General features: G+C 44.8%; 5 non-coding genes across 5 annotated transcripts; 2 read left to right on the top strand and 3 right to left on the bottom strand.

The window, feature by feature from the left end:
• Positions 1 to 1642: 1642 nt before the first annotated feature.
• Positions 1643 to 1714, bottom strand: Trnah-gug (transfer RNA histidin (anticodon GUG)). Its single transcript has one exon. It is a non-coding gene; the product is annotated as a tRNA-His (tRNA).
• A 513-nt stretch (positions 1715 to 2227) lies between these two features.
• Positions 2228 to 2299, top strand: Trnah-gug (transfer RNA histidin (anticodon GUG)). Its single transcript has one exon. It is a non-coding gene; the product is annotated as a tRNA-His (tRNA).
• A 28-nt stretch (positions 2300 to 2327) lies between these two features.
• Trnah-gug (transfer RNA histidin (anticodon GUG)) lies at positions 2328 to 2399 on the bottom strand. The gene has a single exon. It is a non-coding gene; the product is annotated as a tRNA-His (tRNA).
• Positions 2400 to 3801: 1402 nt separating this feature from the next.
• Positions 3802 to 3873, bottom strand: Trnah-gug (transfer RNA histidin (anticodon GUG)). Its single transcript has one exon. It is a non-coding gene; the product is annotated as a tRNA-His (tRNA).
• Positions 3874 to 4386: 513 nt separating this feature from the next.
• Trnah-gug (transfer RNA histidin (anticodon GUG)) lies at positions 4387 to 4458 on the top strand. Its single transcript has one exon. It is a non-coding gene; the product is annotated as a tRNA-His (tRNA).
• The last annotated feature ends 7662 nt before the right edge of the window (positions 4459 to 12120 follow it).

Raw genomic sequence — 12120 nt, 5'->3', positions numbered from 1 at the left:
GGAAAATGGGAGAGCCCCATTTTCTTTTTGTAGAATCACAGATTATTACCTCTTTAATATGAAAATAATATGATTCTATACTGAAAGAACATAACATAAAGCGGGATCTTGCAATCATAAAGCAAACCATGCCACTCATTTATAGACTATAAGCAACCCCCTGAAGCTGGGCACGCTTATGCATATATGTAATCTCAATTACTCTAGAGGCTAGGGGGACTGAGTTTGAGGCTAGCCTAGCCAGGGACCATAGCTAGATCCTGGAGGGAGGAAGCAGACAAAACCCAAAGAGCCCTCTGTTCAAATATGTATTTATGGAGGTAGGTGTGGTAGTATACAGTCTGTAATCTCAGTACTTGGAAAGTTGAGGCAGGAGAATCCAGAATCAACTATGACAGCAGTGTGAGTTCAAGGCCAGCCTCAGCTACATGAGCCTCTGTCCCCCAAACCCCCACCCCCCCAAAAAAAACAAAAAACAAAAAAAAAATTGTGTGTGTTTGGAACACAGTCATGGCCAAGACTTAGTCAGAGCATCTGAATGGTGGTACATATCCATAATCTGAACCCTGGGAAGACTGAAGCCTGGGGATCCCAGGGATGGATGGCTCCGTGGTTAAGAGGTCTCACTGTTCTTGCAGAGAACCCAGGTCCAGTCCCATTACTCCGGTCTCAGGGGTCCACTGCCCTCTTTTGGCCTCCCTGGGGATGTACTATACATGTAGGCAAAATAGTAATGCACAGAAAACAAAATGAATATTTTAAAAGATCTTTAAAAAGAACCCAAATCCTAAAACAATAAAAGCAACAATAAAAGCTAGAGAAAAACAAGCAACAAACAGACTCTGCAAATCCTGCCAACGAAGCTCTTGCATTTCCTAGCTCTAGTGGTCCTGCTTCTGTTGTATCTTAAGAGATGAGACTGGAGGGCTTTCAAGTGGACTGCCAAGACAATTTCCTCTTCTAGTCTCTAAATTCAGGTCTTAATGGATAGTCTCTTTCTTCTGTTTCACCACCTAACTGTCCTCTGCTTGTGCTAGCTGGCAATCAGGGCTGGGAGGTGGGAGACGCAAGGAAGATAGACCTCGAGATGGGTGGAGATTCCCTCAATGTGAGTACCCTTACCCACCTGGGCAGAGATCCCCTCGTGTTCTGTTCTCAGATTATAATTTTTTGGGGAGTTAGAGGTATTTGATGTAAGAAGAGGAATCTCTTTCCATACATGAATACATAAGTATTTGTAACACCAGGACTATTATGACAAGAGAATGGTGCTGGAAAATGGCAATACCTGGCGGACGAAGCGAAGAATGAGAAAGAACCTTTCTGTTAGACTTGGACACATGCAGTCTGTAATTACAAACGAACGACGCAGTTTAAAAAAAAAAAAAGAACGGAGAGAGAAAAACCCCACAAGGTCATAAGGGTGCTGTTTCGCTCGTGTTGAATGGCTTAGACACCGCGTTCCAGGAGGAGGGCATTAGAAACAGTTCGATCAGAAGTCGTATTTAGAATGTTAAAGAATTCTTGGAGGCGGCGATTTTTAGAAGGATTCAATATTCAAGGGAGAGAGAGAAGCTGTGGTTCCTGTAAGAAGGTTAAAAAAAAAAAAGGCAGACCCCTTGCCGTGTCATTGTTTCCACAATGCCGTGACTCGGATTCGAACCGAGGTTGCTGCGGCCACAACGCAGAGTACTAACCACTATACGATCACGGCGAGCTACCGGAACGCCACGACGTAGCGTCTTCCTAGTGCAGATCTTGAGACGGCACTGACCAATGTCCTGCCATGTCTATGCTATTATATCTCAGAGGTCCCAGCTGACCATAACGAGGAGCTACGAGTTTCTGCTTGGTCTTGGGAACACACCACACAAAAAAGGCGGACAAGAAAGTCCAGCGTGATAGCGCCTGGGAAAACTAAAAGTCGGGACGTGGCGACAGGAAAATCCCGAGTTCGAGTCCAGTCTGGATGGAATGAGACCCTGGCTCAAAAAAAATAAAAGGCTCAGTTCCTTGCTGTTAAAACTGCAGCGAGGCGGAGGGATTTAGTCCCTACAGCGACCTGACCTAGCCAGGGAAACCAAAGCGCTTGCGCACACTCGCAAGTCCCGCCGTTGATGATAGGCGGAAACGTACGCCAGCACACGAGTGACGTCAGGAGGGGGGAGGGGCGCCCAATAGAGAAGAGATCAAGCAAGGATCCCTGACCTTAGGTTCCCGGTAGCTCGCCGTGATCGTATAGTGGTTAGTACTCTGCGTTGTGGCCGCAGCAACCTCGGTTCGAATCCGAGTCACGGCATTGTGGAAACAATNCATTGTTTCCACAATGCCGTGACTCGGATTCGAACCGAGGTTGCTGCGGCCACAACGCAGAGTACTAACCACTATACGATCACGGCGAGCTACCGGGGACCTGTCAGATTTCCCTGAAAAATATTCTCTTGAATACTCATAGGCCATCCCACTTCTTGCGTCACTAAATGACCCATTTATTGGGCGGGACTCTCTGGTCTGAGAATATGCAGGCGCACTGCGCTTTCGCCGCTTACTCTGAGATTTTCGATCCCTTAGTCTTGGGCAAAGAATTCGCCTGTGACAGTGTGGGGGTCGGCAGGAGGCCTCTTGAGCGCCAGGGACCCGAGCTGACTGTCTTGGAGAGGAGGGTCTCCGGTGGCCTGGACACTTTCCAGCGGGCCTGCAGGGGCGTTCCCTATTGGATCCCGGCTTCTGATCCTCCCTCTCTCCCCAGCAGAGACCCGTACCGGAGTGACCTTTGCCGAGTGTGCAAAAGCTCTCGGTACTGCGTTAACATTGTAAATGTAGCTCAATGAATGTGTATCAACCTCAACCCCGCACGCCTCTCCCTTCCAGCCTCTCCCACTCCTGGATGGCTAAATCCTCCCTCCTTGATGCTCCCTCTCGGCTTTGCGCCCACCTCTGACCCTTCAGGGCGGCAGCTGGGACTCGGTCCGGTTTTTCTTCTTGTCCATCATCGCTGGCGCCCACACGACGCCTAGAATGTGAGGGCTTTCACAGAGGGCAGTGGCTATTTGCTAAACAGAGGATGTGACCGTGGTTTCTGACGAGTGAGTTCGAAGTGCCCACCTACCCTCTCCAGAGCCACCAGAGATTTCGCTAAACACCAACTAAATCCTTTCACCATTTCAAATCCGAGACTGCAGAGTATTCGCCTGTTTTTCCTGCTCGCATGGCTTTCAGTGTCTTTTCCCGCCCCCACCTACAGGTGCCCATCCATTCAACAGATTCTTGAGGAGCCTTTGCTGTCGGCCCCGCCAGTCCCGACATAGCCGTAGGGGCGGGCGGGTCAAAGATAACCCAGGGAGAGAATACTTGGGAGAGGAATCACAATGCCTTTTCATGACTGTGAACAAGTCTTTGAACATTAAATTGCTGCTTGACAGAGTCCCATCCTACTTAATAAGAGCTGTCTCAAGGGTGACGCCCTCTGCGGAGCCTCGTTACTCTGGCGTCTACTCTAGAGCTTTGATGGGAGTTTGTAAAAAGCCATAAATGTATACGAAACTAAGAAAAACCACGAAAAGATAGATATGTACATTACACTTCTCGTGACGATGTATTCTTTTTACTTTGTGCTGTACACGGACCCTCATCCCATCACAAACTGTGACGCTTCTGTGTTTGCAGCAGTTCAGTTTGGCCAGAACCGGTTTAACGCTGTTCTTAACTGTCACTGGAGTTTGAGATCCATTTTCTAGACTGGTAGGTCAGTATTAAAACGGAACAAAACACAGCTCCCTTGCCGTGCCATTGTTTCCACAATGCCGTGACTCGGATTCGAACCGAGGTTGCTGCGGCCACAACGCAGAGTACTAACCACTATACGATCACGGCGAGCTACCGGGAACCTAAGGTCAGGGATCCTTGCTTGATCTCTTCTCTATTGGGCGCCCCTCCCCCCTCCTGACGTCACTCGTGTGCTGGCGTACGTTTCCGCCTATCATCAACGGCGGGACTTGCGAGTGTGCGCAAGCGCTTTGGTTTCCCTGGCTAGGTCAGGTCGCTGTAGGGACTAAATCCCTCCGCCTCGCTGCAGTTTTAACAGCAAGGAACTGAGCCTTTTATTTTTTTTGAGCCAGGGTCTCATTCCATCCAGACTGGACTCGAACTCGGGATTTTCCTGTCGCCACGTCCCGACTTTTAGTTTTCCCAGGCGCTATCACGCTGGACTTTCTTGTCCGCCTTTTTTGTGTGGTGTGTTCCCAAGACCAAGCAGAAACTCGTAGCTCCTCGTTATGGTCAGCTGGGACCTCTGAGATATAATAGCATAGACATGGCAGGACATTGGTCAGTGCCGTCTCAAGATCTGCACTAGGAAGACGCTACGTCGTGGCGTTCCGGTAGCTCGCCGTGATCGTATAGTGGTTAGTACTCTGCGTTGTGGCCGCAGCAACCTCGGTTCGAATCCGAGTCACGGCATTGTGGAAACAATGGCACGGCAAGGGCGCCTTTTTAGTGCATTGTTGGTCACATTCTTCCTGGTGGCGAGGTCTTGTAACGCCTGATTAATTAAGAACTTGTCAGTTCTTGGGTAATTCTCAGAGACCCGTCAATCTTCAGTCCGAACTAATGTTACAACTTTGACAGATTAGATACAGAATCATCTTTTTGGATGTATACAGTATCATGGCTTTGGATGTATTTCCCTTTTTGACCCTGCCAATGGTTAAGCCATATATTAGTCCTTTAAAAACCTTACATGACTTAAAACTTCATCACAGGTGACATAGGAATTATAAAAACAATGCAAAAATTAAGGGTTAGAGTGGGGTAGGTAGGAAAACATACCGAACTATTTTTTTTTTTGTTCAGATCATGTGATAAAATGAAAGCTACCACAGCAGTTGAAGCTCTAGCTCTTGAGGACACTGTTGAGTGCTAAAGATAGCCTCGTGGGTGCCGGTGTTTTCTCCTGAAGCAGCTTCTTCCCAGTCTACCTCAGATCAAAACAAAACGCACTCATTATTTTATATTCTTTAAAAAAAAAAAAAACAACCCAGCCTCATCGATTTCAATTCTGTAGTTTGTTAGTAGGTCAACTGGAAGTGGTGGAGCTGGATGACTGCTGTGTGGCTGTCGAGAAAGGAATGAGAGAGAAGCTAGAGAAGAATGAATTTCTCCAGCTCCTCCCAGGGGATCTGGGGTGGCAATGCAAGTCGGGAAACATTCCTGGAAAAGATGGGCATTGCATTGGGCTTGTGCACCCTTTTTACCCACAATCCATCAGGAACTACTTTTTTTTGAAAAAAAGAAAACAAAACTTTTATGCACAGTGCATAAAATCAAGACTTCAGTGCACCTTAAGATCACCCAAAATAAAACACAAAACAAGCCAAAGCCAAAAAAAAAAAAAAAAAGCAAACACCTGCCCCCCCCCCAACCCTCACACACCATTGTATGCTGTAATTTTCCTGGGTCTCCCAGGAGTTTACTAGATTTGGTGAGTTTAAAGCCACATAACAGGACAGCTTGCTCCTTAAGGATGTTCTTGAACAGGACAGAGTAGGAGTTGAACCTGAAAACCCATCAGACTGCACTAGAAGCTATGTATCTGGGACATCATCAAGTCACTAGGACTGTGGCAGCTGTTCCGTGGCCGCTTAGCTGCTCCTATGAGGTGCACCCAGACTGGGGTGTGGGGGAGCTGTGGGCATACCTTCCATGGGGAGACATAAACCATGTCTACCCTCTCTTTCTAATGTCCCAACAACAAACCAAAGGTCCCTCAGGAACCAGAAGGACCTAAGTACAGAGTGTACTTAGCGTGAGTGAGGGGTTACTGGCAGGTGACCATAAAGTGACCACACTAGGAAGTCTTCACCGGGCACGCTGGCTTCTTCCCACTGTCACACAGACGCAGCTCGCCTTCAATCAGCCTGCCCCAGGATATAAACTGTATTGTTTCTGGAGACCCGAGATCACGTGTAGTTAGAGCAGAATGACATACAGGTGGCCAGGACGCAAGGCTGGAATCTCAGGGGGAGTCTAGTGACCCTCCCCACCTCTTCTTTCTCAGAGAGAACAGCCGCAGACTTTTGTCTCAATTGTGATGGCGTCTCACAACCAGGCAAAGCTGATCCGGTCAAGATGGTGGCTGTTTTGCTTGGATAATCAAGGAGGAAGGAGCAGCCACTCTGATATTATTTATGGGTGCAGGAACTATTTCATTTTCACTGCCTGTTAGGTCAAAGGAAGGAAAAAAATTGAAAGTCAAGCAAAGTCAAATTTTATTCAAAATGTACAATTTTATTAAGAGTTTAAAACAAAACAAAACAAAGCAAAAGCTTCCCCAGGGCAGGCGAGTTGTCCGTCTTAGCAGCTGCCCAGAGGAAGAGAACGGAGGTGAGAAAGAGAAAAGCCAGGACATTTGAATTAAGCCAACAAGGAGGGGTGCATTAGAGAAAGAGCGAGGAAGCCCAAAGTAGGGGGGTGGGGGGAGGGAACACATATAGACTCCGACCAGAAAGAAATAGCCAAAGAAGAAGAAAAGGACTCAGTAAGGTGGGCAGATCCAGCAGGATCTCATAGTGGCCTGCAGGGACTGTACTGGGGGTGGAAATTCTGGGAAGCTAAATTATACAATTTTGTTTAAAAGATTATTATTGCACTCATCTTTTTTTTAGCATCACTCATTAAGGCGAGTCTTCCTATGGGTGGTTCACTGGCAAATTAATCTGAACCAGATTAACTCTTGTGTTCTGGGTAGCTTGGACTGGCAGGTCTACACCCAGGCAAGAGATTTCATCCTGTTGACAGAAGGGCCTAGTTTTTCCCTTACTGAGCTTTCCCGTTGCTGTGTCAATGACATCACAACCTAGATAACACAACTTTGAAACATCTGGCACCTAAGGTAGCCCACTGGTCACCCACCTCTGTGACCAGGAATGCGGAAGGAAGCTGAATGGATGCCTCCTGACCCAGGTGCAGGAAGAGTCTGGGGTTGGAGTCAGGGAGAGCAGGGTACAGAGAATGCTCTCCTCCGTGTCCCATAGCAGGCCTTCCCGACAGGATTATTGTCATTCTAGATGGGTCAACCCAGCTATCGGAAATTTGTAACATCCTCTTTGAAGGCTACTCTGCCAGTTTTCCTTGCTCTGACTTCGGGGCCACAGACGAGTCTGTGACATGGCTGCCGAGCGGACTTGCCTGCCGCGAAGAGCAAGCATGGCGGTGCCCAAGCATCTGAACTCTTGGCTTGTTCATCTTCCTGTGGTTTAACAGTTTAGATCCCTGGGTATGGCTGGTGTGATTCATTTCCTCTGTTTATCTCAGGGGATGGTGTTTCTGGGTTGACAAAGCAAAGAGCTAGAGACCCTGAGAGCCCGGCCTGGGATGACTTCACCGTGACCCAGTTGGCACACTCAGTGGCCATCTATCTGCATCCTCTTTCTCTGCATTCCCTTTTTGAGGGCCAACAAAGAAGCTGGCAGTGTTGAGAGCTCCTCTAGCACGCATCCGAGCTCCAGCCATTTCCAGTTAGCTTTCTTCCGGTTTCCAGTCCCCTTACTTCCCCACCCCCCGTAGCAGACCCAGGTGTCCACCAGAGGAGGCGCTGCATCCCGAGAGGTTGACTTGGAAGTGGAGGCTGTAAGAGTCTTAAATTTGGGAGACATAACTGACTTAATTGAACCAACCATCTGGAAATTCCATACTCAAGTTCATCCTCCCCTCCCTCTTTTCCTTCTTTCTCTCCTCCCGCCATTCTTAAAACGTTTTTGTTCTTAAAATACTGAGTATGGCGGGATCTACAAAGCTATGTAAGATGCGCTTGGTCCAGAGTGGTTGTCACCTGCGATGTGTGCGTGTTAGAGCACAGATGCCTGCATTAATTGGCTACTTGTTTCTAGATCTTTCCACACTCACTAAAAAGAGGGCACGGGAAGTTCCCGTGGGGACCTGAAAACTTTTCCTGAGTCCAGAAGATGACAGAGAGTGGTTTCCAATTCTAGAATCGACAGATCGGAAGGGATTTTCTGTCACAGAGTCAGTGAAGTGAAGGTTTCAAAATGCCAAGGAGTGGGCACTGTAGCTGAGTGTTTTGAGTGCTCAGTTTGTGTGAAACCCTGCATTCATCCTCCAACACTAAAAAACCCAAACCCAAACTAAAGCTTTGTTACTGATTCATAAATTACTCTGTTTTTCTGTTTCCTACTTTTCTGACTTCTTTCTGATGAACTGAACTTTTTTTTTGTTTTTGTTTTTTTGAGACAGAGTTTCTCTGTGTAATTTTTTGGAGCCTATCCTGGAAACTGCTCTGTAGACCAGGTTGGCCTCAAACTCAGAGATCCACCTGCCTCTGCTTCCCTAGTGCTGGGATTTAACTTGTGTCCCTTTACCACCTGGCTCACTTTGTGTGTGTGTGTGTGTGTGTGTGTGTGTGTGTGTGTGTACGTGTGTGTAGCGCAGGCTGGCATGAGCTCACAATGTAGTATTTTCTCTCCCCTGACCTTTTCTTGTTATTGATACTGTATGTTTACACCCCCATGTGTTATAAACCCCACAATTCCTTAGTGTTTTAAAAAAGCAATTGATAACATTTTAAACAGAATTTAAAAACTAGAAAAATGCCTTTTAAAATTCCTCGGTGTATTTACCACGGTGGCATTCTGGGTCCTTTTGTGTAGTGTTTCCTTTGTCCTGGTGTCCTTTCTCACCACCGAATGTTTCCTCTGCTAACCTTTCTCATCTGTTGACCAACCCCCTCCTGTGTCAGGTGTCTGCAAAGGTCTCTTTTCTGCCTTAAAAAAATTTCACAACACATATTTATTTGTGTGTGAGTGTGTGTGTGTGTGAGTGTGTGTGTGTGTGTGTGTGTGTGTAGGTGCGAGGACATCTTCTTCCATCACTTTGGCCCAGGGAATGGAACTCAGGTTGTCAGGCCAGGCAGGAAGTACCTTTCCTGGCTAAGCCATCTTGCTAGTCTGCAGTTGTTTTTGAAAAGAATTTCCTCTCTGTATTGAATCCCAGTAGTTTACATTTATATTTCAGCACTTTAAAGATGTTGTTCTCTGTCCTCTCCTTACATTGTTTCTGATGAGAAAACTGCTAGAATTCTTATTTGTTCTTTCTCTGTACATCATCTGTATCAATACCAATCTTTATCTGTTAAGCACTTTGAAAAGTTGTTTATTATCATGGTTTTTTTTTCTTTGCAATTTTGTTATGATGTGCCTGTGTGTTTTTATTATCTTTATTCTACTTGTAACTAGTTGAAATTCTTTTCAAATTAAAGTTTGGAAATGTAAACTTATTGTTTGAAATATTTTTCTTATTATCCTCTTTTTTTCTGAACTTACACATATTTCCCCTCACATATATGACTGCTTAATATTGTCCTGAAAGTTGCTGGTGTGTGCGTGTGTGTGTGTGTGTGTGCACGTGCGCATATGTGTGTGAGTGTATGTATATGCACACGTACACCATATCACACTAGTGGATGTCAGAGGATGGCTTGCATGAGTCCTGAAGATAACTCAGGTCATCAGGCTTGACATTATGCCAATCCCAGCTAAACTGAGAGATAATATTTGAGATAGGCAGATGGTCTTCAAACACTTCAGAGACCTACAGAATATCACATTTACGATGTTTTAATAACATAAGCCTTTTCATAACAGTGAGATATGTCTACTCCTGGTAGCACCCAATTTACTTCAAAAAAGGATGATGGACTTTGAAGAACCTCCATATGGAGTTTGCTTTCCTTGTGGAAAAATTAGCCACTGGGCAAGAAATTATCTGTGCCTTAACTGCTGATACTTTGCTGTCAAAACTGGACAAGCAGGACACAAAAGAAGACGACTGGTGAGCTTTGTCAAGACAAAGTAGGACATGTTTTTTGAAATTACTGCTTCACAAAAAAGTCTTTCAGATATTCTAGGCCTGTAGGCAGAAGATGGATGCCCCAACATTGCAGAGGAATCTTGGGTGACTGTCCAGACAGCCAGATGCCTCTGTCATTTTCTATAGTTCTGGGAGTTGTTTTCTCTGCACTTCCTGTTTACTCAGGTAATATTGTATCATTCTCAGGTCTTTGATGAGGTTGAAGATTAGATAGTTATAGTTACAGTTTTCCTTGTTACAAATTCAGAAAAGTAACTCACAAAAGAGGTGTAAAGTGTATAAAGTTGAGAGACATAAAAACTCAAATTCTTTATCTAAGAAAATGCTTTGAGGTCTAAAAAGATAGTTTTGGGTTGATAATACAAGTGTTGTAGGGTTTGTATCACTGTGACAAAACACCATGACCAAAAACCCAGGTGCTTAACTAATTCCGTGAGGAGCCTTTTTGATGTCCATCTTCCTCTTGAAGTAGATTAGTACTGCCAGAAGCAGATGTGTTTCGTTGTCATGAAAAATTCTAAGTTCTTAAAACATTTTAAATGTCATATTGCATAGGTCTTTGAAAGCTTTGAAGATTATCTATCTAACTGAAATATATCTCTTTATATATCTAGAACACCTAACTAACATGACTACAAACTTGACTATTATAGATGACTATCTATTAACCTGTATTTCTTAATTGTACATTATATTTTTAAATGAGCTTTACAAATGCAATACTTAATCAAGAGCAGAAATGTACATATAACAAACTTGACCTTAAATTTGTATCAATAAACCAAGATCCATACCAATGCAAAGTATTCATCTCTATAGCATATCCCCCTTTAAATATAAACAAACACTTATAAGCAATATTTGGAAATTTGGGTGTAGTTCTCTCCAAACTGCTTCCTGCTTTTTATTGGGCAGCATAATTTTAAGGTTTGTCGACACCTTTTGGGGGGGGGGTCTATTTCCACTAAGCCACATTAGTTTAGAAAGGAATCCACAGGTTCTTATCCTCTGTGGAAACAAAAGCAGAACTTCTTTTCCCAAGTAACATATTCTTAGACTCAAATTTTGAAGTCAAGATACCTTTAAAGTATATATTTTGGTTTAGATTAGCAGCCTGTACAATGAAATGTCTTTCTGTACTTATCTCGTTCACAGTGAAAAAAAATTCAAAGAAAACACAATAGTTTACATAATCCAGACTCTCTGTGTATATCCATCTTTATGTGGCTTATTTTTCTTTACTCCTTTAATTTATGACTGTCTGTACTCTGTCTCTTTGTTTTCTTTTAATAACTGTCTGTACTCTTTTTCTTCTCTCCCAAGCCTACGTACATTTGTCCAACACTGTGACCTGTTCAGAGGTTTATTTTTGTCTAAATCTGTCTTTATTGCATATCTGTAATTATTTTCTGACCAGGAGTGAATTTTAAATTTTTTTATTCCATTTTATTTAATTTTATTTTTATAATGCTAAGCCTGCTTGGCTAGGACCAACTCTGTGGTCCCACCTGTTGGCTCTGCCCAGTTCCACATGATAGAGTATGTTCACTGCCTCTGAGAGCCATGTATACTGCCCCAGCTCCAGAGATGCAGCAGGTCTATCTATGTCTTGCCATTAAGCAATTTGTAGCACACTGCTCACAGACCCCAATTTAAGTGCAGGACTTCCTGAAAGAGTCAGAGCTGTTCCATGCTGGTGAAACAGGAAGCAGCCATTTTTAAAGAAGCACAGTTTTTACTGCACCTCTCTTAAAGGAGCCACGCTGCCCCTGTGCACTGCAAGCCCATCCAGGGAAAAAAAAAATTGTGGCTACCAAGAAGCTGAACTAAACTCTGTTTATTTTGAGTCTAGAATTCCTTCCCAAACTCTCTCAGCTTTTATGTGGATATAGTCAGCCCATGTGAACACACCAGAGGTCAAATGCTCACCCTTAAAAAGGGTTTATTTCATCTTACAAAACCTGATGATAGTCGATTACCAAGGGAAGTCAGGACAGCATCCACAGCAGGAATCTGGAGGCAGGAACCAAAGCAGAGACCATGGAGGACCACCGTTTACTGGCTCACTCCCCATGCCTCACTCAGCTTGCTGTTTTATACAGTCTGGGCCATCTGCCAACGGTGGCACCACCAGTGAATTGGGCCCTTCCACACCAACCATTAAGAAAATGTCCCTCAGACTTGCCTCCAGGCCAGTGTTGTTCAACTGACATTCCCTCTTTCCAGATGACTCTAGCA

The sequence above is a fragment of the Alexandromys fortis genome, unplaced genomic scaffold, assembly GCF_014885135.2.
Source record: "Alexandromys fortis isolate MF-2015 unplaced genomic scaffold, M_Fortis_MF-2015_v1.1 scaffold_6, whole genome shotgun sequence".
Taxonomy (NCBI): Eukaryota; Metazoa; Chordata; class Mammalia; order Rodentia; family Cricetidae; genus Alexandromys; species Alexandromys fortis.
This window is presented reverse-complemented; position numbering and strand designations above follow the sequence as displayed.